The sequence below is a fragment of the Macaca fascicularis genome, chromosome 12 (genome assembly GCF_037993035.2).
Source record: "Macaca fascicularis isolate 582-1 chromosome 12, T2T-MFA8v1.1".
NCBI lineage: Eukaryota > Metazoa > Chordata > Mammalia > Primates > Cercopithecidae > Macaca > Macaca fascicularis.
This window is the reverse complement of record NC_088386.1, coordinates 50,516,912-50,543,303: the sequence shown is the minus strand read 5'-3', so window position 1 is coordinate 50,543,303 and position 26,392 is coordinate 50,516,912. Positions and strand designations below refer to the sequence as shown.

Here is a 26,392-nt window from a genome sequence, read left to right as displayed (position 1 = left end):
AGTACAGCAGTGGACCCATACGTATTGAATTCACTGTTTTTATCATGTTCCCCAATATGAGTGGGCATCATCCAATCCTTTGAGATCCTGAATAGAACAGGCTCCTTTACGTCTGCTTTATGTCTGCTTTAGCTAGGCTATCAGTCTTCTCCTGTCCTTGGACTGGAATTCACACAATCTGCTCTCTGTTCTCAGACCTTTGGACTCAGATTGGAATTACACCATCCTGAAGCAGCTGGCTTGATAGATAGTGGAATGGTCTTGAAGCGCTAGTTAATGACAGCCAGTTGTCAATACGTTGCAGGCTGGGGAATGATTCTCCTAAGGGCTGTATATGCTCCTGTTTTTACCATAGTCAGGATTCACAGGTCCAAGAATCAAGAGGTGGAAATGGTATTAGTAACCCTCACTATTATCCCACTAGTGACACACTAGCAAAATTTTTGCCTCCTGTTTCCACAAGTTTATGCCCTGCTGGCTCAGATGTCTTGGTTATAGAGGGAGAAATGCTTCCACCAGAAGATACAACGTTGTTCCCATTGAACTGGACGTTAAGACTTCCACCCAGCCACTTTGGGCTCCTCATGCCTCTGAAGCAATAGGCAAATTAGGGAGTTAGGATGCTGGCTGTGGTGATTGATCCTGACTCCCAGGAGGAAATTGGACTACTACTCCACATTGGAGATAAAGAAGAGTATGTATGTCTGGAGTACAGAAGATCCCTTAGGTTGTCTCTTAGTGTTGTCATGTGCTATGATCAATGTCAATGGAAAACTACAACAACCAATCCAGGAAGGGCTAATAAAAGCTCAGATCCTTTAGGAATGAAGTTTTGTGTTTCCACTCCAGGTAAAGAACAGAGACCAGCTGAGTTGCATACTGAGGAAAAAGGAAGTACAGAGTGGGAAATAGAAGAAGACAGTTATAAATGCCAGCCGTTTGACCAGTTATGGAAATGAGTACTATAACTGTCATGTGTAGCACAAGATACATTGACTTTACATCATAATATTTAAGTATTGTTAATTTCATATCCTAATATATAAGTTAAAGGATATAAAGTTGAAGAGTAAACATCATTTGCAGGATAGCTCTATTACATTAGCTGGAATGACCTCAGTACAGTTTTTATTTAGAGGTTAAGCATAATTTAAGCAATGTATAGGTACCAAGTTGACAAGGGGTAGATTTGTGATTGCTAAATTTTATATATCAGCTTGAATGCACTGTGGGGTGCCTATATTAATCATTATTTTTGGTGCATCTGTGAAGATGTTTATGGATAAGATTACCATTTAAAATCAGTGCAGTAAATAAATTAGGTAGCCCTCCCAATGTTTGTGGGCATCATCCAATCTATTAAGAGTTCTAATAGAATGAAGATGCAGTGGAAAGAGGAATTTATCCCTTTCCTTCCTGCCTGCCTGTTTGAGCTGGTCTTTTGACTGGAATTCACACCATCAATTCCCTTAGTTCTCAGACCTCTAGACTCAGACTGGAATTACACCATTGGCTTTCCTGGGTTATCAGCTTGCAGACAGCGGATGGCAAGACATCTCAGCCTTCATCGTGAGCCAATTCTTCATAATAAATCCCCTGTGTATCCTATTGGCCCTGTTGCTTTGGAGAACCCTTACTAATACAACTAGTTTACTACAATTTGTATATTTATAACCACATATGAAATGTGCCATTTTTTCTGACTGCCTTCAAGATTTTCTTTCTTCTTCTATTGAAGATAATACAGGAAATCATGGATAGAAAAATAAACAAGAAAAATAAACAAAACCCAACCAATTCAGAAAGGAAGAAATAAAATTGTTTCTATTTGCAGGTGACATAATCTTAGGCACCAAAAACTTGAGAGAATTCACAAAAAATAAAATTGTTAGAACTAATAAATTCAGTAAAAGTGCAGAATAAAAAATCAACATTCAAAAATCAGTTGCAATTCTATAAACTAACAACGCTCCAAAAATGAAATTAAAAATAAATCTTATTTACAATAGCATCAAAAATTTAACCAAAGAAGCGAAAGACCTTTACACTGAAAACTATAAAACATAGTTGCAAGAAACTAAAGTAGATAACAGTAAATGGAAAGGCATCCTGTATTTATGGCTTAGAAGGATTAATACTGTTAAAATATCCATACTATGCAAAACAATCTATAGATTCAGTGGAATCCCTGTCAAAGTTCCAATGGCATTTCTCAAAGAAATAAAAAAAATCATTTCTAAAATTTATATAGAACCCCCTAAAACTCATGTAGCCAAGGAAGTCATAAGAAGAACAAAGCAAAAATCATTTCTAAAATTCATATAGAACCCCCTAAAACTCATGTAGCCAAGGAAGTCATAAGAAGAACAAAGCTAAAGTTATCAAAATTCTTGGTCTCAAATGACATAACAAAAGTACAGTAATCAAAATGGTAGGGTATTGGCATAAAACAGATACATAGAACAATGTAACAGAATAGAAAGCCCAGAAATTAACCCATACATAATCAACTAATATTTGACAATGCTGCTGAGAATCTCCAATAGGGAAAGGATGGTGTCTCTAGTAAATTGTGTTGGAAATACTGGATATCCACATGCAAAAATATGAAATTGGATCTCTATCTTGCACCACTCACATTATTAACTCAAATAGGATTAAAAGTTAGAACTGAAACTGTAAAAGTACTTCAAGAAAAGGGGGAAAAACCCTTTGACAATTGGCCATCATGATGATTTTTTTTTTTATATGACACCAAAAGCACAGACAACAAAAGCAAAAATAAACAAGTGGCACTACATCAAACCAAGCACATAACTACACACGCAATAAATTATCTTTGTCTCATTTGTCATATAACTTTATCCAGGACATTGTCTCACTTTATCCAAAGATAATATGAAACATCTTTTCATTAATGTACAGATACTTGTTCTAGTTATTCACGACACTTGAGGCATTTTATTTTGCTAGCTTTTAACTTATTTTTGATATGCTAAAATAAAATAGAGCTGTCTTAATACATAATTTAATAACATGATGAACTTTGAAGTGTTCCATAAATAATTTGCTACTAAATATAAAGGAGTGAGTTGTGTTGATGCTAATTTAAATCAATAATTGTTTCACTCTCCCACTTGCATTTCATTGAGCTTTGTTTAGTAAAAAGAAATGGGTGTAGTTAAAGCTCTCTTAATGACATATTGTAAAATATATAATTTTGTTTATCACTCAGGATATATTATCCTTTTAAATGCCTTGAGTGGGGGAGATAAATGGGTAAAGGATTGCTGTGTGCCAACTTCTCTGTCCCCTGAAGTCCAACATAAACAGATTTACCTCAAACTCATGTTTCTTCCTACAAAGTCATGTTTCTGCCAGAGCCATTACAGAATTATCAAAATTTAAAAATCAGCTCTCTGATATGAAAAATACATCACTTTTAAGTTATGAATATAAAAAGAGCATTATTTTTTATTTAAGTATATAAAGAGCATTGTTTTTCAAGATAAAATTTGATCACTTATGAGTTACATGATGGTCTCTATACAACGATTTGAAAAACTATTACCACACAACATGGATGACTCTAATAAACAAGATTCAATAAAATAAATCAGAAACAAAAGAATTCATAAAGTGTGACTCTTTTGAGACAAGTAGAAAAAGTCAGAACTAACCCATAGATACCAGGAAGTTAAAGTGGATGATACTCTGCTTCGTGATTTATTTGCTGATTCTATCTGTCTAAACCATCTATCTATCTATCTATCTATCTATCTATCTATCTATCTATCTATCTAATCACCCACGAATATTTTCTGATATGTACATTTACGATTTGTGCACTTTTGCTAAATGTTATAATTCCTTAAAACAAATTCCAAAAGTCTTTCCCAACTCTGTTCAATTTATAATTTTGCCTTCAACAAAATTTTAGTGATTAATTTAGTCTTTTGCTTCTCTAAATTTTATTAACATTTATCAGTTTTGCATACACTAGAAATTTGTTACACAAATAATATAATTCAGAATTTATATTGAAGTGGATAAAGAATTTGCACCTTTGCTCAAGAAGACAGATTATTCAATTTCAAACTCCTTCTAGAGTTCAATAGGAACTCATCTTTTCTACTTAAATATGATATATTTTGAAATATCTAAACCATTAATAAGGCTTTCAGACTGTGCTTAGGTGGTCATTTTCCTTACTTTATGCCTGGGAAAATTGTACTATATAAAAGTGCATTTCACTAAGTATTAATATTCTCCATGATCTCACCATGACAGGCTATTTTTTTGTTCTCTGGGCACTAATGTGATGGATTAATGTAGTAAATATGAAAGGCCAAGTCTTTGATGATCACAGAAACTCAAGGCATAGAATGTCCATTCCTAATTCCAAGCAAAGCTAGGTAAGAGTAGAAAAGGAAGGAGAGCAAAATAATCCATAAAGAAAATAAAATGAGGTTTCATTATTCCTATTGTGGAAGAATGTACCTTTTGGCTGTAGTATCATAGATGTTAATTATAGTTTTCACAATGGTAAGACACATATTTTTAAAGATCAATTTAAAACTTGAAAAAAGTAGAAATTATTTACCTTGAAATTGTGAGAGAAAAAAATAAAGCTAGTTAATTTATCTTATAAAATTTCAGTGAGCTGAGTACTTCACAAGCTAGTTGATTCTATTATCATGTCGAAACTGTTCTAACACTAGAAAGCGATTCCTCATATTGAGACAAAACACTTCTACCTGACAGAACTCAAAGCAGTAAAGACAAACTTGTGACTCACTTGAATCATCTCTTTTCCAAGGTTTTTGCATGTCCCTTTACTGCTTATTATATAACAGTGTCCTGACCCTTCATCATCCTAGGTTACATGTTTTCTAGATATGTGCTCTGATTTGTGAATACTCCTCCTGAACCAGTGTCCAAAGATAAAATCAAAGGCAGATTCCAAAAAACTTTAGCCCTTTCCATTATCATAGCAGGGGCCCTAGAACATGCTCACGTGTCCTTACGGTTTCATAAAAATTTCAAAATTAATATATTTTAATCTCAAAAGTTGCCAAGGACTGAATGTGTGGGTTTTGCATAATTCTTATGTTAAAATTCTAACCCCCAATATGACGGCATTTGGAGGTGAGGCCTTTGGGCATTAAGTTATGAATGAGATGAGTAGTTTTATATAAGGGAACCCAAGGAACTCTCTCACCCTTTTTCTGCCAGATAAGGATACAAAGAAAGGACGGTAGTCTGAAACTGGGTGAGAGTTCTCACCAACATCAGACAACATTGGCACCCTGATCCTGGACTTCTGACCTCCAGTACTGTGAAAAATAAATCTCTCTCTCTCTTTTTTTTTTTTTTTTAGTAAGGCACCCAGTCTATGATCCTTTGTTACTGCAGCCCAAACCAAGGCAAGACTGCGGCCACTTTATATTCCAACTTCCCCTTTGTCATAATTGCCCTCATGTCTGGAAGAACTGGAGGATTTGAGGGTATTTTAGGGATCTTGGCAAAAAGAAATTGAGTTAGTTAAGTGGAATACAGTTATGTGGTTTCTGAGCATTAAAGCCCATTGTAATAGTGACATCTATTTTGGTTGCTCAAAGACCTGCAGTCAGCTGGTCCACTCAGTACTGTGACACAAAGGTAGAGGGAAAGAAATTATATAACCAAATAAATGTATACTTCAGAGCAGCATGGATGTATATAGGTCATGGGGTTTGATGTACGGATATAAAAGTAGAATGTGGGAAATCCTCCCACATCTTAGCTTTTATATGTGAGGAAAATTTGATACAGATGTCTTCAAATTCGACAACAATTAAAAAGAAGTGACTTTCTCAATAATGCGTTGTGGACTAGAGAGCAATTCTTCTAAACTATCAATAATAAAAACAAATTTTGATCAACTTTCCTAGTGAAAAGACTGAAATAGCTATTAACTGTAGAAGGCATAATGTGACAAAATCATTTTCATATGAAGAGGAAATCAGGGTATAAAGCCACAATATATCCGAAAACTGTATCACAGAGGTATATCAGGCAGCTAATTCATTTTAAAAATAATGTTTTTTTGTTTTTTGGTTTTTTTCTAGATTTGGTGATGTCTAGTACTTGCAAGTTTCTTTTTTTTCTTTTTCTTTTTTTTTCCTTTGAGATGGAGTCTTGCTCTGTCCCCCAGGCTAGAGTGCAGTGGTGCGATCTCGGCTCACTCAAGCTCTGCCTCCCGGGTTCAAGCCATTCTCCTGTCTCAACCTCCTGAGTAGCTGGGACTACAGGCACCCACCACCACGCCCAGCTAATTTTTTTTTTTTTCTTGAGACGGAGTCTCGCTCTGTCACCCAGGCTGGAGTGCAGTGGCCGGATCTCAGCTCACTGTAAGCTCCGCCTCCCGGATTCACACCGTTCTCCTGCCTCAGCCTCCCGAGTAGCTGGGACTACAGGCGCCCGCCACCGCCACCGTGCCCGGCAAATTTTTTGCATTTTTAGTAGAGATGGGGTTTCACCGTGTTAGCCAGGATGGTCTCAATCTCCTGACCTCGTGATCCACCTGCTTCGGCCTCCCAAAGTGTTGGGATTACAGGCGTGAGCCACCGCGCCCGGCCAGTTTTTTGTATTTTTAGTAGAGACAGGGTTTCACCATGTTGTCTAGGATGGTCTCAATCTCCTGACCTCGTGATCCACCCTCCTTCGCCTCCCAAAGTGCTAGGATTACAGGCGTGAACCACTGCTCCCGGTCTACTTGTACGTTCTTTAATGTGTGATTTGTCGTGATTTTTAAAATTCTAAATAAATATTGTTTTTCTATATAAAAAAATTACAATGAGTTGAAAGGAAAGATACACTTTCACAGATCTCAAAAATCTCTGTTTCATTAAACTACCCCAGTGTAGGTATTTTTTTTTTTTTTCCTATTATTTACAACCCAAAACATTGAGTCCATTTCTAAAAGTGAGAGCTTCTTAGTCTGTTCCTGGGAACAGACTTAGAAATGAGTAAATGTTGATGAGATCTTGGGAAAAATCCTAGGTAATTTGATTATTGCAGAGTGACTTCTGAACAGGAGAATCATGGAGGAAGGATGACACATTTCATGTGTGAATCAGAGTTTGTGATAATACATAAAGACAATTTAAAAACACAGCAATATTTGCAACATTAGCTATTTTATTCCCTTTCCATCACTAAATTATGGTTTTTGTCAAAATATATTTATAGGTTCTAATAATACCTTTGTGCAACATTTATACTTTACAGAACGCTACTGCACACATGACTCAATGTCCTTGCCATTTTTTTTTTTCTCCTAAAATCTCACCCAAATGCTTTGGTCTTTCAGCTTAGATTTAAAAATTATTAACATGCTATTGAATTAAACCTTGTCAAATAGTTGAAAGTGTCATCATTCTTTCAAAGCTTGCAAGAGGGAGACTAATTTTCAGTATTCCATCTTCTCTTATTGATGTCCTCATGAAAGTGTTAATTATCAATTTATTGTTTAGCTTTGTTAGGTAACATTAACATAAATTTGTATCAAGGTAAATATTGTTACTAAGAAATGACTGGACCTCAGAGTTTGAAGAAAGGTATTATTAATGAATTGAAGACATGCTACAGTAAACACAGAGGATTGTAGAAAGTGTGACAGAGTGAGAGAAAAAAATATGAATTAGAATTAAAATAACTGAAAAATAGAGAAAATACGTATACAGTCTCAAAAATCTGGAGCTAGAAAGAAATTATTCACCTTATAAATATATTCAGGAGCTAGAAAGAAATTATTTAGGCAGTTAGTGAGGATAAGAGAGCCCTTGGCAAGGTTTCCCTTTTTATAAAAAGCAGCCCTCAGATCATTTCTTTCTAACAAACAGAAGCCTGAAAAATCAAGCTGCAGACAGAAAAGCCAGCAGCTGTACCAATAGGAAAAGGCTACTGGGGGCCAGGCAAGTTCAACATGGAGGTTCCATCTTCCCTTTTCTTTGTCAACCATGTGTACAGTAAACCATGTACACATGATGCCAGCCAAGTAGAGACACCATCTGCATAATAAAAGATTAGGGTGGGGTGGCCATCTTCTTTTCATACTGTGCAAATGGCACACCTGGTCTGATCAGTCTCTAGTCCCCTATGTAAATCAGATACCACCTCCTCATGCTCATCTATAAAACCCTGTGCATTTCACCATGTAGCCAGAAGACCCACTGGGGAGCCCCTCTTTCTCTGCAAGAGAGAAAGCTTTTCTCTTTCTTTCACCTATTAGACCTCCGCTTTTAACCTCACGTCTGGTATGTCTGCGTCCTTTACTGAATTATATTTGTAAGGTGAATATTGATAATTTATACTGAAATATGATAATTTTTCTATGGAAATAGAAAAAAAAGTGGTCCTACTCCTCAAGAAATTGATCTCAAATTCTAAGATTTCTTAATATGTCCCTTGATTGCACATACAGATTCAGAGGTTTTGGGTTTTTTTTTTTTTTTTTCACTTTTAGCAAATATTCAAATAACTCATACAAATAAAAAATTATTTTAATCATGTTTTTATAAGATGTTAATGTTTTACATGCAAATGCCTATCAGATATGATGTTGTAAGTAACTGAAATAATTTCAAAATCTGAATAACCAAGAGTCCAAGCATAAAAGAAATGAACAATCAGTGTTCACAAATGAAATAATTATTGACTTCAATCATTGCCTTTATGTTTTCTTAGTCCCCCCCTTCATAGTTGGTTAGAAACCAACAAGCAACAACAACAGCAACAATAAAAAACAGAGAGCACAAAGAGAAGAAATAAAGATGCTGTCAGAGATGGAACATAGTGACAGTAAAAGAAATGACAACTAGTAGAGGGGAAAGTAAAAAAAACTCCAACATAGACTCACAACTATTTTTATTCAGTTAATATTAATGAATAAAGTTTCTTTTGGCAGTGCCTTATCAAAAACTATGAGAAATATTCAATACTGAAAAAGGTGGTCATTAATATACACATTATAATTATCTCCACAATAAATGTAGTTTAAATTATTTTGTTTATAGAAACTGGAGTCAAGTTCCCTGGAAAATATATTTATGTGGAGCAGGTGTCCCCGAGGTACACACATAAATTCAGGAGCCTGAATCAATCCTTAGTTTCCATATAAGTGCTTGGACATAGTAGTCAAATTAAAAAATATCAGTTCGCTTGGGCTACATGAGTCCAAAACAAAGTAATGTCTTCAAATTCCTATAGCTAACAATAAAATGTTTATTTTTCTCTGCTATGGCAGATCGGTCTTGTATCAATTGTATATTTTCTCTGCTCTGAAACTAAGAGTGACAGCAGGGGGAAATGGGAGATGTGGCAGATGATGAGATAGCTCTTAATGTTTCTAAGTGGCACATGTTACAGGTTCTTTATTACTCACTTTTTATTTCACAAAGCAATTCTGGTAACAAAGTCTCAATTCTGTGATCTAAAATATATACTTCTTCTGTAGCAAGATGTATAAAGGGAGACTGGACATTTTTGAACAATAATATGATCTACCAAAAAGAAGTTTAGATCTTAATTTTCCCTCACTTTTCTAGAGTTATTGCCCAAGAATCTTCAAATGTAGGGCATTGTAATCATTAAGTTTACATTTCACTCAACTTTTCTCCATTTTGATGAAAACAAATGAGAGGATCAAGGTGACGTTGATCTATTATGTAGAAAAATCTATTGTTTATATTTATGTTTGATTTGATAACTGCTTTAAATGATTGATTTAGAGCTTACAAAAATAGCATAATTCTTTGCTGGACAAAAGGCAAAAATAATTTAAGGCAAAAGTACCCATCTAGGTATAAAACAAAGTAATCACTTAGGTAGCTAACATTCTTTTAAAATAGAAATGCATTGCTGATATTTCTTTTCATTATTGAAAGAAACTTTTAATTTGTGATAATTGTACATTTTGAGATAATTGTACATTCATATGGAGTTGTTAGAAATAACACAGAGAAATGCTGTGTACCATTTACTTAGTTTTCTCTAATGGTAACATTTTACAGAAGTATAGAACTATGTTACAACCAGGTATTGATATTGATACAATCCGCTACTCTTATTCAGATTTTCTGAGGTCACTTTTATTCATTTGTATATGTGTGTATTACATCTATGAAATTGCATCATGTGTAGATTTATGTATTCATCACCCAGTCAGCATAGAGAATAGTTCCATAACCACAGGATCTATTGTGTTGCACTTTTATTACCATACCTATCTCCCTGCCCACCCTCCCAGGTGCTAATCCATGGCAAAATTAATCCATTTTCTATTCTATAATTTTGTCATTTCAATAATTCTATGTAAATGAATTTATATACAATGTTTAATCTTTGGGGATTGATGCATTTTTACTCAGTACTTTTCTCTTGAGATTAACCAAAGTTCTTCTATGTATTAATCGTTGGTTATTTTTGGTTGCTGAAAAGTACATAATGGTATAAATATGTCATAGGTTATATCACTCATTTAAGGGCAACTAGGTTATTTTCAGGTTTTTGTTATTATAAATTTTGTCATTTTATTATTTGTATTTTATTTGTTTATTCTAATTTTTATTCCTCTATTCCTCATTTCTTTTCTGTGGATTGTGTGACTATTTTTTAGAATTTTATCTTCAATGATTTCTAGTGTTTTTCAGTATACTTTAATTAGTAGTCACTAGTCAACAAAATACCTTGTGACTTACCATAATCTACTAGTATCAAGTGAAGTTTGGAAATTTGATTTCATTTAAGCTCGCTCTACCCTACCCTACTTTAACTATTACTGCCTTGAATATCAGATAGCATTATCATTTTTGTTTCAGTCATCAAATATAATGTATAAAATTCATAAGGATAAAGATAGTCTATTTTATGTTCCCATCTTTTTGCGCTTATCATTGTTCTTCATTTTGATGTTCCACTATTCTTTTCTAAAACCATTTTATTTGTGTTTGTTGAAATTTGTTTAACCACTCTTTAATGGTAGAGATGCTAGAGGCAAATTATCTTAGTTTCCTCAATCTGAAAATATTTTTCTTTCCCCTCATTTATAAAACATATTTTTACCAGATAAAACATTTTATATTTAAGATAAAATATATTTATTCACAGATATATTTATCTTGCCAGACATATCTGATATGGTTAGGTTTTGTGTCCCAACCCAAATCTCATTTTGAATTGTAATCATAATCCCCATAATCTCCATGTGTCAAGGGAGAGAGCAGGTGGAAGTAATTGAACCATGGGGGTGGTTTCTCCCATGCTATTCTCACAATAGTGAGTTCTCGCGAGAGCTGATGGTTTTAAAAGGGACTCTTTCCCCTTCACTAGGCACTTCTCCTTCCTGCCACCTTGTGAGGAAGGTGCCTTGCTTCCCCCTTCACCTTCCACCATTACTGTAAGTTTCCTAAGGCGTCCCCAGCCATGCTGAACTGTGAGTCAATTAAACTTCTTTCCTTTATAAATCACACAGTCTCAGGTAGTTCTTCACAGCAGTATGAAAATGGACTAATACAATATCTTTATCTTGACAGATATGTACATAAATATTTTCTTTCAGCACTTGAAAAGTGATGTGCCACTTTCTTTCGCTTCCTGTGATTTCAGATTAGAAATCTGCTATAATTCAAATTGGCATTCCCCTGTCGGCAATGTGTCATTTATCTCTTGCTACTTTTAAGTTGTTTTACTTTGTCTTTAGTTTTGAGAAGATTGATTATTATGTATATTGACATAGATTTCTTTGGGTTTACCTTATTTGGGATTATTTAGCTTCTTGAATAGTTTTCATTTGTGTCACCAGTTTCAGGAAGAATTCAGCTATTATTTATTTGGATACTCTATTTACCCTACTGTTTTTCTCTTCTTATTTCAGGAGTCTGATAGAATGAATACTGGACATATATCTCTCTCCAATGCACATATAAGTGTGCATGTGTATTTTATAGATAAATAGATGTTTTCTTTCAGCACTTGAAAGATGTTCCACTTTCTTCTGTATCCTGTGATTTCAGATTAAAAATCAGTGGTAACTCAAATTGGCATTCCCATATTGGCAATGTGTGATTTATTGCTTGCTACTGTAAAGTTGTTACCAAACTTAAAAGTAGCACAGGTTCCTGACTGAGTCAATTATATTAACTTGTCCTCAATGCCACTGAGTCTATCCCCTGTTTTCTCCAGTCTACTATTGGGTCCATCCATCAAGTTTTTATTTTGGTCATTATATTTTTCAGTGTTATAATTCCATTTGGTTTATTCTTAAAACACTTATTTGCCAAGATTTCTAATTCTTTATTTGTTTCAAATGAATGTAAAATTGTTTCTTGAAGCATTTTTATGATGACTGCTTTAAAATACTTGTCAGTATATCCTGACGTATAAAATATTTTTGTAGTGGCATCAGTTGATTGCCTTTGCTCATTCAGTTTGTGCTTTGTCTGGTTCTTGATGTCATGAGCTGTTTTTAGTAGAATTTTAATAAATAATTATTCTTTCTGGAAAATGTTTGTTTTTTGTATCATGGTTTTATACAGATCTTTGGGCTTATAGTACAGGCACTTGGATGTATAGGAAATAATTTAAGTGGAAGCAAGTGGTGCTTTTGCACCCATCACCTCATCACCCCTACAACTCTGAACCCCAGTGAGCTCTGCATGCAAAATCAGTTTCAGATGTCGAACTTTTTGTGGGAATTTCTGAGAAAGGACTGGTTTCTGCTCTTGTTAGTATAGTGGAGAAACAAATACAATTTTACCAATTATAGAATCTGTTGAAACTGAAAATTGTGGAGGAAGAAAATAAAAAGAAATTAAAGAGATTTCTGCTTGAAGTAATTGTAGAATCATTTGTTTCAGGCTAAATTCTCACTGAAAATGACTATGGAAGGTGGAAAATTTGAAAAAAAAAAAGAATTCAAGACACTGGAGAGTTTCAAAAACATGAAAGAGATATCAAAGATATCATATTTAAAAAGATAAAGCAAATGCAGAGAATTGACTCCTACATTTGGTTCTGATGTCTCTAGATATGTGCTGATTCAAATAACCAAATAATAATTGCCAACGAAGAGAAGACAAACAACAATCCACTGCAATAAATAAAGTGATGGAAATCAAAGTGATAACATCGCCTGTTGCTGTGACTTGAGTCCAACTGACAGCAACCACAATGGCAACTTGTGCAGGCAGGTGGCATGACCCTTCTTAGTTGTTCTCACAGCATAGTCTTAAGAAATTGAAGACTTACTCTTAATACGAAAGGTAACAGTAGCCTCTGATATCAGAAACTGATCTGATGCTTCCACCTAAATGTCAGTGTCATTCATTATAAGCTGGCCATTTTGTTCGCTATTTGGACAGAAACCGTCTTGCAGAATACTAAGATTGGATAAGGATATTCTGAAACTTTGATAAACAGAGAAAAAACAAGGCTATTTCACAAAGTCTCCTCTCTTGGCTAAAATGAGTGATTTTGAATTCTGCAACAAACACAGTTTTATCTTCGTTCCAGGCTTCCTTCCTTATAGGGTAGATTTATTGAGATACTGAATGATAGAATTGCCCCTAATTAATGTCAGCATTCAATTTAGAGCAAATCCCTGCTTCCTTAGACACTCCCACAAATTACCTAACCAAAGTGCCAATACTATAGAAGTTTTACTCTAATAACTTTTACTGAGAAGCGCATCTTCTCCAGGCTATATATTGTCCCTCACTGCAACAAGTAATACTTGTTAACTTCAAGGTGTGTTCCTGATGAATTTTTGCTGAAAGTACTATTTTCTTGATAGTTTATTGACTAATTTTATTATATTCAGTTTTGGTGAGATTTTCAGTTAATTTTCTTTCTATGTTTGGCATCCTGGGTAGGAGAAATGACCTATAAAGTTAATGTTGCCTATAAAGTGTGAACAGTAGGAGGAGAATTTTTTGTGTTGGTAAGCTCTACTTGTTTACATGACTCAACTGCATACATGGAAAATTTTCTTAAAATTGGCCTTGAGTTAATGATATTTAAACCTAAAACCTTTTAAAATTCACTTGTAGTTGTGCTTCAAAAGCTCTGGTGGTTTTCATGTTACTTTTCATCCAATGATTTAAAAACTCATATTCAGGTGACTTGGTAATCTTAAAATATAACAACAGAAAGCTTATTCTATGCAAGTCATAGGCTGGACGTTTTGTCTTCCAACATAGAGAGAATCAAGGGGCATTACAAGTTTTACATTCATGGACACTGAAATCATCCTTAGTCATTCAGGAAAAACCTAATCAAATTAAAATGGAAATAGTCCTATTTTAAAGTATTTGATGAACAATCTTTGCAGGGATGCTGTGAAAGATAGCTGGACAACTTAGAGACAACTTAGTTCTTAGATCATGAGATAAAGTGGTACTGCAAGAACAGACAAGCACTCTATCATAGGAATTCTAAGAAAGGACAGTGGGTATGGTTAATTAGTTCCATAGTTAGTTCCATTGTCATAAACTACATAATATTACCCTCTTGAAAATACTCATTCTAGCTTATAATAAATGGCAAAATCTCATTGAGACTAATTAGATTGAACAAAATGAACTCAAGTAGGAGGTCAGTTTAAGGGATAATTTTTCTTAAAAATAACATACACAACAAAGTTTCATATTTGCAATTCAATTTTACTTGGGAGAATGAAACTTCAAGATATGAAGGCTTAGCAAAATACACTTCAATAAGAGTCAATGAAAACCAATGATAAATGAAGTTATAAATGCATGAATCTGTTTGGGAAGGACAAAATAGTGTGTTTGGTGTCAAACTTAGAAGTACATTTAAGATGAATGTCATTCCCTAGAGTTCCATTCACCAAAAATGCTTTTTTAATTCAAAAATGATGTTAAGTGTGATTAGTTTAATTTTTTAATTACATTAAATTTAAATATAAAATGCAACAGAACATTAAATTCACATTCAATTTGTCTTGATGCCTTCTTTCAAATTCTCATTTTTCTTTCAATATAAACTTTAGTCAGATACAATAAAAATAATTTGTTGTCAAATACAAAGAGTATACACTGAAAGAATGTCTTTAATTTTGTCATATATATTTAATTTTTTTTTTTTTTTTTTTTTTTTGAGACGGAGTCTCGCTCTGTCACCCAGGCTGGAGTGCAGTGGCCGGATCTCGGCTCACTGCAAGCTCCGCCTCCCGGGTTCACGCCATTCTCCTGCCTCAGCCTCCCGAGTAGCTGGGACTACAGGCGCCCGCCACCTCGCCCGGCTAAGTTTTTGTATTTTTAGTAGAGACGGGGTTTCACTGTGTTAGCCAGGATGGTCTCGATCTCCTGACCTCGTGATCCGCCCGTCTCGGCCTCCCAAAGTGCTGGGATTACAGGCTTGAGCCACCTCGCCCGGCCTTATATATATTTAATTTTATGTGTTTGTGTGAATATATATGTATGCTTACAAAGAAAAAAGAGACTCTAAATGTAGGTTCTGATATTACTTTATATATTTTTAAAAAATATATTTGGAGTATTTTGTGAGATTTAAAAGAATAGTGTGAAATAAGAAAAAATATAGTCAGGGAGAAATTTTATAATTAAAAACTCTTCCACTTGAAATATGTTAATAAAATGAGTATATCAAAATATTTTAAAGCAATTGCCACATAAATATGAAAAGAAAAAAACATGTAATAACACTGTTTAGGCAACTTCAAATATTAAAACTATTTTTCCTGAGACCAGTCATTCTTTTTACAAAGTGTGCCCTAACTAATGCATTATTTCATAATGTTGCTTTATGTTTACAGGACATAAATGCTTTTATCCTATATGTAGATGGGCAAATGAATATGTAACGTTAGTGTTTGGTGAGTTTTTATGTTATTAATTTGTAACTGGTAATTATTCCTATAAATTTCTTATCGTATGTTTCCTTAGTCAATTATCTAATGTCAATTTCTTGTAGAATATGTAGTCGATGCCTCTAGGTTATCACCATTTTTATAAAGAAAATAATATTTTTTTGTGGTAAATATTACCTTTTCCCAAGTTCTAATTTCTAAGATTCATGAATATGAAAAGCACAGAGCAATCACAATAAACAACAATTAATCTGTAGGAAATACACTCAAGAAGTAATTTGTTTATATATGTCAATAATGTGTATAATACTAAAGTAATATGTAGTATTTAATCCTTATATTATTTTTACAAAACTAACTCATTAGAAGTACTAATGTGAATATTGGATTTTATACATATTGAAGTAATAACAGATATTGAATATATAATCTCTTTTATTACTAGAGGAGAAGAATCTTGAGATATTAACAGTATACTACATAGAAATTATGCAATATATCATAAGGTTTTGCTTGAATTATATTTAAACATTTCAAAAAGTGCATAAATAAGGATAAAAATGGTTTATCGTGAATTTCATATATATTTCATCTACATTAGTGGAAAGTATGCAAGCTAATAAGACTTCAAGATTTATCTCCCTCTCTAACAATCCTATTTCAAACATCACATAGCTATATTCACTATGTCTGATCTTATCATATGTTTTCTACTTCCCTTTTGTTTGTTTCTACTAAATTATTTATATATTTGCACTTAAATAATGTTATTTTCCTTCAGGGAGAAAATTAGATTGCTCCTCAAATATCATTGCTTTAAATCTGTGTTTATAAGTTCATAGGCACTTTGTAAAATTAATCACTTATCCATTAAAATCAATTGTTTTGAAATAACAAATAACATAATATTTTTGTATTGTATCAAGTACATATTATACATTTATTAAAACAAAAGCTAGAAAGAGGCAATTTAACGTGTGAACCTATAATTTAAATAATTGAAATTTTTGTTGATATACTAATGGAAAGAATTGTCTGTTACTTAAGTAGCTTTAAAATGGCAAAATGCCATATGTCATTTTGAAAGTCATACACTGGATAGATTAGCAACACAGTTTGAAACATTATCCCCTACAGGGGAATCTATTCACTCAATAGATTATAACAAGTGACAACTGCATCAAGTTGCCATTGCACAGCATAGTAAGCTAAGAAAAACCCCAAAACCTATCAGTTTGTTACGTTATTCTCTTATGTTAGATTTTGGACACTATCAGAATCAATTTTTTTTTATATTGAGACTTTAAAAGTTTTATTTATTTTTGTTGGCATATAATGGATGTACATTCTTTGGGGAAACATGTAGTTTGTTACATTTACATAATTAAATTAGGGTAATTGAGTTGCCCATAACTTGAAATATTTTTCTTTATGCTAGGAATATTCAAATTATTCTCTTCTAGCTATTTTGAAATGTACAATCGATTAATGTTAACTATAGTCACCTTACTCGTATTATTGAACACCAGGTCTTCTTTATTCTATGTAAGTGTATATTTGTTTTTTGTTTGTTTGTTTGTTTGAGACAGAGTTTCGCTCTTACTGCCCAGGCTGGAGTGCAATGGCAGGATCTTAGCTCACGGCACCCTCCGCCTCCCGGTTCAAGCAATTCTCCTGCCTCAGCCTCCCGAGTAGCTGGGATTGCATGCATGTGCCATCACACCTGGCTAATTTTGTATTTTTAGTAGAGATGGAGTTTCTGCATGTTGGTCAGGCTGGTCTCGAACTTCCGACCTCAGGTAATCCTCCTGCCTCAGCCTCCCAAAGTGCTCTAAGTGTATATTTGTACATATGAATCAACTTTTTTTTATTCCCCACTCCTCCCTGCCCTTACTGGCCTTTGGGAACCAATCTACTTTCAACCAATCTACTCTCTATGTTCATGAGATCTACCTTTTTAGCTGCCACATATGAGTGATGAAATGATATTTTTCCTGTGCTTGGCTTACTTCACTTAATATAATGACCTCCAGTTCCATCCATGTTGCTGTTAATGACAGAATTTCATTATTTTTTCCTTATGGCAGAATAGTGCTTCATTGTGTATATATACCACATTTTCTTCATCCATTTATGCATGGATGGGCACTTAATGTTGATTCCATGTTTTGGCTATTGTGCATAGTGCTTCAATACATATGGGAGTGCAGATATCTCTTTGATAATATTGATTTCCTTTCTTTTGGATTTATACCTAACAGTGGAATTGCTGAGAAATATGGTAATTCTATGTTTAGTTTTTTGAGGAATGTTCATAGTTTCACATAATGGTTGTACTAATTTACATTCCCACCTAAAGTATATAAAGAGTTCCCCTTTCTCCACATCCTCATCAGCATTTGCTATTTTTCATCTTTTTGATGATAGTCATTATAACTGGGTGGAGATGATAGTTCATTGTGGTTTTCATTTGCATTTCCCTAATGATTATTGATGCTGAGCATTTTTCATATACCTGTTTGCCATTTGCATTGTCTTCTTTTGAGAAATGTCTATTCAGACCTTTTGTCAATTTTTTAATTAAATTATTTGGGTTTTTGTTATTTAATTGTTTGATAATCTTATATATTGTTATAATCCTTTATCAGATGGATAGTTTGCACATTTTCTTTTTAATTCTGTGGGTTGTTTCTTTACTCTGTTGATTGTTCCCTTTGCTATGCAGAAGCTTTTTGCTTGGTGTAATTCTGTTTTTCCATTTTTGGTTTTGTTGTCTGTCCTTTTCAGATCTTACACAGAAATTCTTTGCCCAGACCCAATGTCCTGGGATGTTCTTTCAATATGTCCTTCTAGTAGTTTCATAACTTCGGTCTTGGATTAAAATCTTTAATCTATTTCAATTTGGCTTTTGTAAATGGTGAGAGATACAGATCTACTTTCATTCTTCTGTATATGGTTATACAGTCTTCCCAGCACCAGTTATGGAAGAAACTGCTCTTTCCCTATTGTACATTTTTGGTGTCTTTGTTTAAAATGAGTTCGCTGTAAATGTACAGATTTATATTTCGGTTCTCTACTTCGTTCCATTTGTCTATGTGTCAATTTTTTTTGTCATTTCCATGCTAATTTGGTTACTATAGTTTCATATGTGAAGTGTGCTGCCTCTAGCTTTGTTCTTTTTGCTCAGGAAAGCTTTTATCTGGGGTATTTTGCAGTTCCATAAAAATTTTAGGATTTTTTTTTTTTTTTTTTTTTTTGAGATGAGTCTTGTTCTGTCACCCAGGCTGGAGTGCAGTGGCACGATATCAGCTCACTGCAACCTCCACCTCCCGGGTTCAAGCGATTGTCCTGCCTCAACCTCCCAAGTAGCTGGGACTACAGGTGCGTGCCACCACGCCGGGCTAATTTTTGCATTTTTAGTAGAGACGGGGTTTCCCTATGTCAGCCAGGCTGGTCTCAAACTCCTGACCTCATGATTCACATGCCTCAGCCTCCCAACATAGGGGATATTTTTCTTTATTTCTATGAAGAATGTTATTGGTATTTTGATAAGGAGTGCAGTGAATCCATAAAATGCTTTAGGTAGTATTGTCATGTTAGCAATATTAATTCTTCTAATGGATGATCATGGAATATTTTTCCATTTATTGTATCTTTTTCAATTCCTTTCATCAGTTTTTTATAGTTTTCCTTGTGTAGATAGATATTCCACATCTTTGGCTAAATCAATTCCTGGGTATTTTATATTCTATGTAGCTATTGTAAATGAGATTACTTTCTTGATTTTGTTTTCAGTATGTTTACTGTTGGCATACGAAAATGTTACTGGTTTTGTATGTTGATTTTTGTATCCTGAAGTTTTACTGAATTCATTAATAAGTTCTAACAGTTTTTTTGGTGAAGTCTTTAGGTTTCTCCACATATAAGATCATGTCATCTGTATACAAGGCTAATTTGACTTCTTCCTTTCCAGTTGAATGCCCTACTTTTCTTCCTCTTACTTAACAGCTTTGGCCAGGACTTCCAGTATTATATTGAATAAAAGGCTCAAATTTAAAAGTACTACTTCTCAATTCTAGTTGACCAATCAAATCACATAGAAAATTTCATGAAATTCTGATGCCCTTTCTCCTTCTTCATTGTTTCTGATAAAAATGCTGTATGATGGGCTCTAGGCAAGGATTTTTTTTTTTTAATTTACCATTACTAGTATAATGCATAGCCAGAGTTGAGCACAATTGACTTAAAATCAGCTATATAATTAAACATATTTTAGTTGATATAATTATAAATTATTATTCTTAGAACCCACCACATATTACTAATTATGACCTGTTATGAAATCAGTATAGCACTATGGTTTCGGTAGAAGGCAAGAGGGTTCAACTCTATGTAACAAATAAGTCAGTGTGAATTTCAAAGAAAGTTGAGAAGTTTTGATGTTTAAAAAGTATAATTCTTTTTAAGGGCACAAATGTCCATTTTATCAATGAAATACTCTGTAGAGTGCTATATGAAAAAATAAGGTCTTAAATAAGACCAATATAGAAACACATGCTCTATTGTTTGATATTGGATTAATTACTTAATTTTTCTGAATCTTGATTTCTTTCTCTATAGATTATAAAAATCTCTTACAGTCATTTTAAAAATTAATTAATTTATGGTAATAAATAAATCATTTAGTAGTTACATAACAAATGCCAGTCTACCCTAGAGTATTTTCATTATTCGTGTGTGCTTTAGAAAAGTAATTATACAACTAAAAGTCAGACAGATTAATTCTTGAATAAAATATGTATCAATCTTTTTTGAAATCTACCTTGGAATTCTACGCTAATTAACTAATTAATCCAAACTAATTAAACCAATAAAATATGGATTGAAATTTCAAAAGAGTTTTATAAATGGACCGACTCATAAATATTACATCCCAGCCCAAGTCTATCCATGATAACATTAAAAATATTTTAATTAGCTGTCAGATATTCATAAATATATCAGTAATGTAAGATAAATTATATTTCCCATTGTTCAGTACTATTTGATGATAAGCAATATTTCTTTTTCCTTATTAAATGCAATTCAGTTTTTTTGACATTGACCACAAAGTAGTATCTCCAATATATGCATATTCACATTATTTTTTTGTGTGCTTTTTATTTTCAGACCCGGAGTTTCTGCCCATGTCCAATACATTCAGGTTTCTTCTGCAAATCTGTACAGTCATAAGTGCTGACTAAAAATTTTGATAAAGGGAGATGGGCATATTAATTTCCCAGATATCTAGAATGGCTAGATTATAAAACCCAAAAGGTTATCGATTCTACAAATTGCCTGGCTGGCTTTGTTCAGATGCTCTGCCTACTCCTTTCAACTTTGGATAGGATTCAGGGATGTGGGACATATGGTCACCTAGGAAACAGGGGACTTTTGGAGTAACTCCCTCAACACAGGAATGTGCTGACATACAGCTTTTGTGATATAAACACCAAAATGCCTTGTTCATTCTAACCTCTTGCTCTTGCTGGCTACACTCTCTATGGTTTATGTCTACAAGAACTGCCTTAGCAATTCTTGAATATCATAATTTCTCTTATTTTTATGTTTTTCTTTTGTGGTGTTACATATAGAGTTCACTCAATAGGGAATGGCTTTTCATTTTATTTGCTCCTAGTTGGCTACTGTTAATTCCTGAAATTCAGCTCTGTTCTGTCTCTTCTAGGAAACCACCCCTACCATCTGCCTGCTGCCTGCGTAGAAAACCTGGCCTGTGTATTCTCACAGCATATCACTCTTACTCTATTTGAAGCACTCCTTTCAGTCTATAGATATTCTTTACTTCCAGGTAAAAATCTGGCTTATGGCAGTATCATTCCGTATTTCATAAGCTCATTTATGAAGATTAAACATGTTAATATGCATAAAATATATATAAAATGTTAATTTTAATATCTTATTTAACATATAATTATGACTCTTTTGAATACATTAAGACTAAAACTGCTGCTTTTTAGCAAAATATTTAAATGTGGCCATATATTTATTAAGACAGCAATCCAAGATCAATATTATCAAAGTAAAATTTTAAAATCTAATTATCTTGAAAGGACAAAGTAATTAAAAAAATAATAAAAATCATAAATCACCAAATAAATATTATATATATCATTTAAGATACATCAATCAGTAGATACAAAAAGTAACAGCAGAACTGAACAAAAGGAATTCTTTACCTAGTAATAGACAGTCTAAAAAGATATAATTTATGAGAAATGATGAAAACAAATCTTATAAAGATAAAATTGTTGTGAGATTTCATGACTATAACCTTCGTGACCTAGAGAGTCATGATTTAATGGAAAGAAAAGTAAATTATATGCATGGTTTATTTAATAAAGTCTGAGAATCAAGACTAAGCTCAATCAAAATAAAGGCTTATTACTCAAGCCAAATTAAATTTCATGTGAATGAGGAATATTTATCAGAATAGTAATACTGATGCTAATTTATCTCTTGCTAGAGAGTACACTAATCATTAGGAAAATCTATACTTATAATTTATACAAAAGAAAAATATTTTGACTTCATGGTAAACCCTACCTGAAACAATTTTTAGGTAAACTGAAAATTTAAAGCTTTCTTACTTGCTTTATAAAATTATTGTTCTGTGACATTGTTTGTTTGTTACAGGCAGAACATACTAATGAATGCTAATTACATAAACAAGTATACCAACTAGTATTAAACATTTTATGAGTGAAGCAAACATTCAAAAAATGAAAACATTTAGGTTAATTATATCTTTTCTATAGACACATTTAACTGTAAGAAAATGGAGCACATACAACTAAAAATCATTTCTTGAGATATATTGCTGCAATTTTTTCACTTTAAACTGTTTTGGCTATATTCAGGCTCAACTGTCCTCAAATATATTCCAGAATAATCAAATTTCCTGATAGTGTTATTTCCGACAAACATTTACTGTGCTACACCCTGAAAGTGAAAATGAAAATGCATGACTATCACACAAGACATAGCGAATTAGTTTATTTTCCTCTCAGCATGAATTGTCAAAAATGAGTCATATTTTTTCTCTGTAATATATCTATTGACAAATATTTATTTAGCTGAGAAATAAATTTTTATGGTGGAGAACCAATATTATTATCACAGTGGCAACATGCAATACAAACAGAACTCCAACCTTCTTTTGTTCATGATTTATATTCCAAAGATAACTGAAATTGCCCAAAGTATATTGTAAATCAAACTGATTTTGTACTTCTTTCCCAAGCATTTCTGACTTTGTCTTCTGTCTCTTGCATGTTTTTGTTTGTTTTTGCTTGAATAGCTTGTTCACATGGTCAAGGCGGGAGAAACATTCAGATATATGGAAATGTAGATAGGTGACAGTATATTCAGGGTTCTTTATTAGTTTTATAAGCAGTTGTTCTTCCCTGAAATTAAACCTTTTTACCTAGATTATATCCTTTTTATGCAGAAAATGCCTACCTCATCCAGTCTGGTCAGCACAGTCTCCCTACTATTTCTTTCCCACAAATTTTCAACCCAGCCTTGGGTCAAAGCAATGTTGGAAAGTGCAGTTTCAGAAGTTTCAACTTATTTTAAAAATGTGCTTCTAACACACACAAACATTCATGAAAATGTATGGGATAAGGGCCTTATGCATTCAAGTTTGTCACTATAGTTGTGTGGAATGGGACAGGAAGGGAGAGGGACAGAGAATGAGTTCCAGTTGGAACACATTGTTTTTAAAACACTGATGGAGTACCAATATGAAATGCTCTGAAATTATGTGTCTGAACATCAAGAAAGTGGCCAGAGCTAGGAATAAATATTTGAGAGGTAGCTTTATGAAGCTGTAAGAAGGTTTAAGTGCACACACACACACAGCATATAATCAAGTCTCTCTGTGATTTGACCTATGCTGATTTCTCTCTCTGCTCCTCCTCCATTCGATCATTTGAACAGTGAACAACTTGTATACCCCAAGTATCCCATATTTCTTCAAGATACTTTCTGGAATGTCCCCATCTTCTCTTTGCCTCCATAATTCCTAGAAAGTTTCTCCTCATTTAAGATCCTGGGGGGAAGTTTATATGTGTAAGATTTCCTATGGCCCTAAAGTAAGAATGATTCACTCTATTCTTTGTTCCTACGCTTAGGTATTTATCACATTCACTGCAGTTATTTGTTTAAAACTCAGCTGCTGTTGTGCTCTTTTAAGACAAGTTATGTCTTATTTATCCAGAACATAAGCACATTTTAAAAATATTTGCTGAATAAATGAATGAGTTAAGTCATCAATTTAACAGGTTTTTGACTTACCCACTAGAGCATATTTCCTTTTGCAATAATTCACAAAATTTATCAACTAAACAGGGTACCAGTTATTCCAACGACTCGTATTTGAAAACAGATTTGATTTTATCAAAGTTAGTGTTTAAATTGGGGTAGAAAAATGTCAGAGTAATTAATATAGCTAACATATCTTCAAATTTTTCTCTAAGTGTCCATCAAGGCTAACAGTTGACATAGCAATGACCAGGAGATAATGTTTTCATAGATGTACATGATCTGTTACTTCTAAACTTGTCTTTGATGATACTCATGTATGCTTGCATTTAATTGGTACAGATTCATGGAGTTGTTGGGTTTTTTTATTTTTTGTTTTTGACATTTACTTAGAGTCTATTATATGCCAGGCACTGTGCTGGGTGATTCTGATCCCTATCTGGTGATTTCTAGAGGACACATGAAGAATTAAAATCTCCTTATATTTTAAAAACAACAAACTGAAAATATTTTAAAATCATTTTATGACAAATATAATCTTATAGCTGAAAACATAAATATCAGTAAGCTTAATGAATTATATGCAGCCTTAATATCTTTATTTATTATGAAATTTCCATTCATATTATAAAATATACTTATGTTGTTATTAGGCCACTGTCTAGTTCTTCCACTTAAAGTATGTTAAACAGAAATAAATATACCAAAAAAAGTGCCCATTGTCTTTGAATAAAACTCTTATTTTCTCTTGAACATGATCTAATTAGAATAAAATGTTTTAGGCCAGGCGTGGTGGCTCATGCCTGTAATCCAAGCACTCTGGGAGACTGAGGCAGGTGGATCACTTCAGGCCAGGAGTTTGAGACCAGTCTGGCCAACATGGCAAAACCTTCTCTCTACTAAAAATACAAAAGTTTGCTGGGCATTGTGGTGCACACCTGTAATCCCAGTTACTTGGGAGACTGAGGAGAATTGCTTGAACTCAGGAGGCAAAGGTTGCAATGAGCCGAGATTTCTCCACTGCCTTCCAGCCTAGCAACAGAGCAAGACTCTGTTTCAAAAAAAAAAAAAAAAAAAGAAAGAAAGAAAAAGAAAAAAGTGTTTAATAATTAAGAAATCCATGAAAATAATTCTCATCTAAAGTCTATCTCCCATGTTGTATACACTTGGAAAACATCTAGCATGTTTAAAGTTGTGTTTGTTTGAATAAACTGCCATCTATTTATATGGGTGTGATTTTCTAATTTAAGTTAATTGAATGATATAGTACAATTCAAGAGATTATGTTTTTGATTATAAACAATTTTGGAAATGGAAGATTTTTCCAATGCTTTTATTGTTTAACCTTGGATTTGATTTTGCAGACTGAGACATTGAAGGGTGTATATGACCCCAAAACCCAGTTCAAGAAGATGGCAATGGAACTCAACATTTTCAGGCAATGCAAAATTTATCATTATTTTTCTCCACTCTTTCCAGTGTTGCTGCCAAGAAATTCTAGGGAGTCCATGACCTCAACAGCAAAGGAGCCACAGGAGCCCCAATTCGGAGGAAAGCTAGTCTTCCTCTTAAATTGGTGGCGTGTCATTCCAAGAATGTGGGACAACTCCCCTCATCCATTTGCTTTTTTTTCTTACTTTGTTCTCCTGCTGCTTGGCCTAAGATACATGTGCATTTTCTGAATCACAGAAGTAGAGCAAGATAACTAAAGCACACATTTTTCTACTCAGAGGGCCAAAAGAAACCAGCAAATATCAGGGAGATTATACAGAGATAAAGAAGATGGGAAAAAACTAACCTCAAAATTTTTCTGTGAGCTCCCTGACTCCCTTCTAAGTGGAGCATACTGATCAACATACTAAAGGATTTGAAATCTGTACTAAAAGAGATAAACTTCAGATGCCAATATGATCGTTTTGCTAATTTCCTATTGTGCTTTAATAAAGTACAAAGCAGTTTAAAATGACACGAAGTTATTTTCTTATGTTTCTGAAAGTGAGAAGTCATATGAAGCTAAAATAAATGGGATGGCATAGTTGGTTCCCTCTAGAGGACCGGGGTAGATTCAACTTTTGCCTATTCCAACTTCTTGCCACCCTTTCTTGGCATTCTTTGGCATAACATATCACTCCAGTCACTTGCTTTCCTCATTGCATCTCTTATTGCTGTAGTCCAAAT

At 33.5% G+C, this 26,392-nt stretch overlaps 1 long non-coding RNA gene across 3 annotated transcripts in view; it reads left to right on the top strand.

The window, feature by feature from the left end:
- LOC135966535 (uncharacterized) overlaps positions 1–26,392 on the top strand; it is a 211,077-nt gene that overhangs the window by 118,534 nt on the left and 66,151 nt on the right. Inside the window, exon 3 of one of the 3 annotated variants that reach the window (XR_012420945.1) lies at positions 21,618–21,740. The exons of the other annotated variants lie outside the window; for them this stretch is intronic. This is a non-coding gene — a long non-coding RNA (uncharacterized lncRNA). The remainder of the gene's footprint in view (positions 1–21,617; positions 21,741–26,392) is intronic. 3 annotated transcript variants of the gene reach the window in all.